The sequence below is a fragment of the Cheilinus undulatus genome, linkage group 10, assembly GCF_018320785.1.
Source record: "Cheilinus undulatus linkage group 10, ASM1832078v1, whole genome shotgun sequence".
In the NCBI taxonomy this organism is placed as follows: Eukaryota; Metazoa; Chordata; class Actinopteri; order Labriformes; family Labridae; genus Cheilinus; species Cheilinus undulatus.
Window position 1 is genome coordinate 2387332 of NC_054874.1, and position 7325 is coordinate 2394656.

The window sequence follows — 7325 nt, forward strand, 5'->3', positions numbered from 1 at the left end:
AAACTAATGAAAATAAAGTTTAGTTGTCATCAGAAGACAAAAACTGTCTGCTGGGCAGTTGAAAATTCTAATCCCATGATTTTTCTCCACTGTGAGGCCTGTCAGTATTCTCATCAGTAAAGGTTGGATCTATTCCAGTATTGAAGGTGCATTAATATGAGTGTTCTATATTTATATTTAACATTTTGGTTTATTAAACTAGTCCAGAGAAAATGAATGCACTGACTACAAATAAAGAAAAGAATGTAAGGTCTTTTAATTGACTAAAACTGGACTAAAATGTTTCGCCACATTGTTTGGATGATGGCTGAAGTTTGTCAACAGGGCTGATATCGGCGGCACAGATGCCTCAGTACACCCATACTGTTTTCATTCACTCTTATGTCTCAGAACACTCAGCACAGTGGTCCCCCTTACTTTCTTAAATCCCCCCTCATATGAAATGCATTGATTGCACTTGTGTGATGCAAAAGAAGTCCCTCCAGTACCTGACAGTGGTGTGGTCTGCAACCAGGGGAAGCAAACCAGGAACCTTCTCTCTGTGTGAGACAACAGCACTAACCCCTACCCCACTGTGCAGCCCTCTTAATGAAACTTTTATTCCTGTATTTCGTTATAGTTAAAAGTTATTGACAGCCAGCAATGGGTCGAACTTCTTCAAGCTCTTGGCCTGGGTCTACACAGGATGTATGTTCTCAGAGGGCATCCACACTCTGACCAACACCTGCAGCCAGGCTCTGCTGGCCCTGGGGATCAGCCAGACTGTCCACAACCCTGCATAACCACATCAGCACATGCATGCATACCTTCACCTAGATACTTGCATGCAGAGACAACCCATTCACCCTCACATTTAGAAGTTCTGCAGTTTTAAAACAAATGAAAAACACATGTATATTTGAATTATCGGTGCGTGTTATTATGAAAAGCCCATGCTCCATGAGTGCACATTTTGATAAAGGAAATAATGCACAAAAGTTTCTAAAGTGGCAGTTGCCCTTACAGTGTGTAGCAGTGTTCAAATGTGGAACAACTTCTGGGAAAAAAGTGTGTTTTACTCTGACGCTGCACAGCCTTAATGACAAGTTAACTCGCAAAAACAACATGGAAGCACTGGAGAAAGATGGAGGATGCACCAGGTTGACTCAGAGTTGGTTGATCTGTGCTTGTAGTGTTTAAACCAGGTTTTCCTGGTAAAATAAATAAATAAAACTGGGAAAAGCTCCATCACATGCACTCATCAGAAGCAGTAAAAAGGTAAGATTTAAAGTCCTTTTTTAATATTACAGTTTTTTCCAATTGCTAAAACACAATTTTGCAAACTAGGCTGGTTTTATTAAAATACTTAACACAATTCACAAAACTCCACACCCAAACTGCAAAATACCTCATATGTCCTGCAACATGAAGCACTGCAACCAGAACTACATATAGCATCATCAAAATCAAACTTTTGCACCAAATGGCACACACTTTATTCATACTACCAGATTTTTGTCTAACCAACTACACGCTGTTGGGCTGAATGAAAAACACTCTTATCTTTAGTATGCTTGCCTTAATACTAAAATAGTTTAAATTGTAGAAAATTCTTCAGATTGTTCACATGCACAGAAATATTTGCAGATACACACACGCTGTTGAAACATTTTTATTATTTTTCACCAAACAAGTCAGTGCAACATATGCACAGCAGATTTATTTACACTGGAATGAACAAAAATATGCTCACAAAAAACAGTAAACTGAAAAAGAAAATTGCAGAAAAAATATATAGAAAAAATAAGAGGCAAGAAAAATAATTAGGCAGCATCTTGCCGCACAGCTGAGTCTGGCCACAACGCCTCGTCCACATCACAGGCACTATCTTCCCCTGCCAGACATCGAGGGGAGACGCGCCTCGAGTGCCTTATCCCTCCCTGAATCGCACCCACATCAATGACATCACATGCCTCTTCCATAGCCTGCACAAGCAGAGGCGCAGCTTGTCTACAGGCGAGGCAGGCAGCTGCTTGGGGCCCCAAGCCACTAGGGGGCCCCACAGGGCTGACAAACTTTACTCCAAAATAATGTCCTAAAATGTTGCAACTACAGTGGCCTACCCCAGTAACTCCATCAAACAACCAGTGGTCAAATTGCAATTATATCTTAGACGGCTACCCCCCTTAAAGGGGTCCCATGTCATCCCAGTTGCATGGCTACATGACCTACGCTAGGTCCAGTAACTTAACTGAAGGGTGTCAGTCAAAGTCAGTCGAAGGTGGCCTAGTGAGTGGAGGGACGAAACCTTTTTTGGTTTCAGATTATTTATGAATATGTTTGTCAGAGGGGCCCCTTGGGAATTTTTGCTTGGGGCCCCAGCAAACTCTAGAATTGCCACTGTGCACAAGCCAACTAAGGTTGCTCTGATTTCATTTGAAAGTTTTTGTCTTCTTTGACCATGAACTCCTCTACCAGCTCTCCCCCTACCTCTCACTCTTCCTCCCCCTCTCAATCTCACCCTTCCTCTCTCTGCAACGTCTTCCATTGTTGTTGTAAAAAAGGTGCACACCTGTGGTCTCTTTATAGTGCTTACTTCCTGATTGAAGTGCTAACAACTAACCATTGAGGTGTTTGGCCAGGTGGCACATATATTGGCCAGTTCGCTCATGTAGTATCATTTTGAATGGCAGTGTTTCAAAATGGCAAACATGTGACTTTATGTCAGATTGTTGTGTCTTATGCAGAGAAAGGTTCAGTGCGTTTAAAAAATGCCATCTTGAATTGCAAAATGTGTGTAAAGCAGAAAATGTGTTTAGAGTTTTGGAGACTGTGTGTCAGTTTAAATAATTGTGCTTTGCATGTCATTTTAGTGTGTTAGCAATTGAAAAAAAAATGTCATGACAAATTAACTTGCAAAAACAACATGGAAGCGCTGGAGAAAGATGGAGGATGCACCGGGTTGTAGATGTTTTTACTGGTGACTTTCTTTTCTAAGACTCAGGGTTGGTTGATCTGTGTTTGTAGTGGTAAAATGAATGAATTAATAAAACTGGGAAAAGCTCCATCACACGCAGTCATCAGGAGCAGTACAAAGGTAAGATTTAAAGTGCTGTTTTAATTTCAAAGGGCCTCTTGTAATGGTTCAACCTCATGGTTGACTTCAGTGCCCCCCTAGTCCATTAGAGGGTGCAGTTGGAGTCAGACCCTCTCTATTTGTTGTTTTGTTTTTGTGTTGTTTTGTTTTATTCTGCATCAGAGCCAGATGAAATGTCATTTCAGATTGAGAGTGTGCCTTAATATTTATATTTAAAATATTTTAATGAGAAGAAAATAGATGGGGGGTAGGGCTGAGAGAAAGGGGGCTCATTATCCTTGCACGCTGACGTCTACAAAAACAGTCATTTCCAACCAGTCTGCGCATTGACCGACCATTCAAAACATTACGCACAGCATCGCTGGACCACGCTAGTCTACTCGACTGAAATGATTTCTGTCGCCGAGCCTCGGGGAGCGGAGACGATGCGGACAGAGCATCCATTATCAGGTTTTTCCACCATTCAGTGTTGTCTTCACATTGTGGCTGTCGCGCGCATATCAGTGTCATGTCTCGTCATGTGCCATTATTCCCCCTGAGCTGCTGCCCATCGTGTTTCCTTCCATGGCTCCTCTCCTCTTCTCAGAGAAGGAAAGGCTCTTTAATGCACGATGATGAAGAGAACAGAGGCGTCTCTTCGGGTTCATTTGGCTCATTTTCACGGAGGAAACATGCATCGCCTGTCACCAAACACGTCCTCAGCCATCCAGCCTCCTGCCCATCACATCCTAGCGTCATTGACTCCTTTGTTTGTGCAGAAATGTGCCTGATTTTGCTTGAATTGTCGATGCTTTCTGTTTTACCCCCTCTCCTGTATTTTCATCTCCAGCAGCCCACAGATGGGGGCGCAGTAAACCTGCACAGTCGGGGTCTCAGATTTTCCTGCACCCCCCCCCCCCCATCACCACAAGCCTGTGCTTATAAAATCCTAAACCCCATCACTCTTCGGTGCTGGATTGAATTAAAGCAGCGAGATTCAGAGCATCAGAAATGTCAGAGGAGCTCATTTGTCATGATTTACGCATCGTGTCTGTTCCGTTTTTATTGGTAATCAATGGCTGCTGTTTCAATCGCAGGTGCACGCGCGTCTAGAACAATCCAGGTGGAGGTTCGCTGGCAGGGGGGAGTCTTCATGGCGGATGCTCTATGCTTTTAGCCTCTTTACAGTGCTGCCTTGTCTAATCAGGTTCAAGCAGCATTGTACAGGGCTATGACAGCGTAGAGAGCTGAGCTGCTCGTGCGCCGCGTTTCTCTGACCCTTTGGATGGCAGCCAATGAATGACATCATCCGCTGGAAGCACAAAACGGCGAGGACCACGGTGATCTATCCGGGTCCGTTACCAGCAGAAGGACTGGGATTTTCATTGTCTCATGCAGAAACGCCAGAATACACCCTGGCGTTGTTGTTTAACGTTGGAGAAGTCTTGGTCACGTGGAGGTTCTCATCTGGATCAGCTCCTCATCGGAAACCTAAATCCTTCTGCAGCCAACAGACATTATTGACCTAATTAGGGACGCTGCCTCTGGGCTGATCCATCAGTCCCTCTCCTGGAAGTCACAGAGCTGAGCCTCCAAACACGAACTCACCGTGTTATCCTGAAAAACCGTCCTGTCTGTATCCTGATATGGCTCTGATTCTGGTTTACATAACGGCGAATGCTCTTCTTAAATGTAAGGGACTCCAGCTACCTCCATTTGCCATTATTTGGAGAAAATCCTCCTGTTTTAGTGATGTGCCGTCGTGAACGAACCGGCTCTATGTACCGACTCTTTACTGTCAACGATGGGAGCCGTCTGTTTGTGAACAAAGCAGTGTTTTGTTTCTTTCATTATTATTGTTTATATTTTATGGAAATCACAGAAGACTACTCACACTGTGCTTGATGTGTAATGAAAAAAAAAATAACTTTCAGCATATTTAAAACTTGTACAACTTTTCCTTGATTCTCTAAGAATAAAAGTTTTATATCAGGCTTTATGTAAAAATTGTGTTTTCTGAGAAATAAAGGATTTAGTCCAAAAATGTTGAAAAAAACACATGCAGTTGTATCAATCACGGCTGAAAAAATGCTTCATTTGTCTGATTTATTAAAATTCAGAAATATACTGAATGAAGAGCCGTTTAGGAGCTGAAAGAGCCGACTCTTCTTGAACTGGGCCGAATGGTCCAGATCACTAAAAAGAGACGAAATTCCCATCATTATTGTGCTTTATGTGTAATGTAAAAAAAAAAAAAAAGTTCTAGCATTCAGCATATTTAAAAGTTGTAAACTGGTCCCTGATTCTCTCAGAATAAAAGTTTTAAATCAGGCTTTATGTAAAAAATGTGTTTTTTTGAGAATTAAAGGATTTAGTCCAACAATGCTTGGAAAAAAATACATGCAGTCATACCAATCATGGCTGAAAAATGCTTCATTTGTCTGATTTATTAAAATTCAGAATTTTACTGAATGAAGAGCCGAAAGAGACGACTCTTCTTGAACTGAGCCGAATGATCCAGATCACTAAAAAGAGATGAAATTCCCATCATTATTGCACTTTATGCATGTTTGTAGAAAATATAGCTTCTAGATAAATCAGACTGTTATCTGTTTAGTTGCTTCTTATATGAGAATCCAGAAAATAGACAAACTATTATTTCTAATATACAGCTGCAACTTCATAAAGACAACCATGATGTGCAAACATTCATCACTAGAGACCCACAGAGTAACAGGATTTTCAGCTTGAAAAATGAGCGAAATATAAAAAAAAAAAGAAAAAGAAAAATCATGGGTGTAAAAAAAAGGCCACAATTTAATTTTTAAAAAATTATTATTATTAAACACCGAGGCTGTCAAATGAAGAAGTTTAAACCCCGATTAATCTCAGTATTTCTGTAGTTAATTAAGATTAACACCTGAGTTTTTGTGGACTTTTTCTTATTGTAACCCTAAAAAGCCCAGAAAACATGCTTGTAGTGCCACATTATGTAATAATGTAATCAATTTTCAATTCATTATGTAATAACGCTGCATTTTGTTAGCCACTAAGTGGTTAGGGTTAGGGCAAGGTAGTAGGGTATACCCTGGAGCCCACCTTAAGTCCTAGGGTTAAGGTTAGGTGTTTAGTCTAGAGCCCTGAAGGGGGGTTAGGTTTAGGCAGAAGTCACCAAGCGGTTAGAGTTGGGTAGTTGGGTAGGGCATACCTTGGAGCCCACACTAAGTCCTATGGTTAGGGTTATTACATAATGTGGCGTTATTACATAATGTGGCGATACAATGCTCCTTCTTGGCACGAAGCATGGTGGGGTAGAGGGGTTGGAGGAGCAGCACCAGAGGCCAATGGCAGTCCTCGTTGGAGCATATATAATCTGACACTACACAAAAACTAAAAATGATACAAAATCAGTGTTGATGCCAATTTTTGACACTCAGGCTCTGATAACCCCCCCCCCCAAAAAAAAATATTTTGCATATATGGAATGAAAAATTATTCACTTTTTGTGTTTTTTTGGTCTCATTTTAAAATCAAGTTCTGATCCTAAAAACTGTCATTTCAGGGGTTAAATTTCAGAAACACAAGGAAATTTTCAGAAAATTTTTTTGGAATAATGTGTTATTAGTGAATATTTCTATGGCAGTCATTATTGGTGCATATTCTGTGCACTCGGGTACTCGGTGTAAAAACGAATAAAGGGTAGTAGGAAGGTTAATCTAATGCGACATTTTGAAATGCCACTGTTCATTTAAACCTGTTTTGTTCATAGGTGGAGTAAGGGGGGATTGTTATGCAGCCCAAGCCCCAAATGTTTTCCTAAAAGCCCCGAATCTTTCAGGTGGTTAAATGTTTGTTGCTTATGAGTGTGATGAGGTTTAATTCTTTAAGCCAAACTTAATTTTAGAAAAATCAGATCTTTTTTAACTTTATGCACTCACTGCAGTTTAATAAGTATTAACTATTATTTAATAAGTCTAATTTCATCCTTATTTAAATTAAATTAATATCTGTAACCTCAATTTCATATTTTTTGTCTCATTTTTATTCTCTGTTATTTAACATGGGTGTGGAGATGAAAGTGAGTGTGTATGCAGCAGTGGATATCCTATTTTATTCTATTTTTTATCTTTATACCTTCATCTTAACCATTTAGGAAGCACGGACAAATTTCTTGCTCTGTTGTCTTATTATTGCCTCTATTAACCCCTTTTTACCAATTTTTACACCACATTTCACAATTTGATATGCCCATTTTTCCCAGTTTAACCCA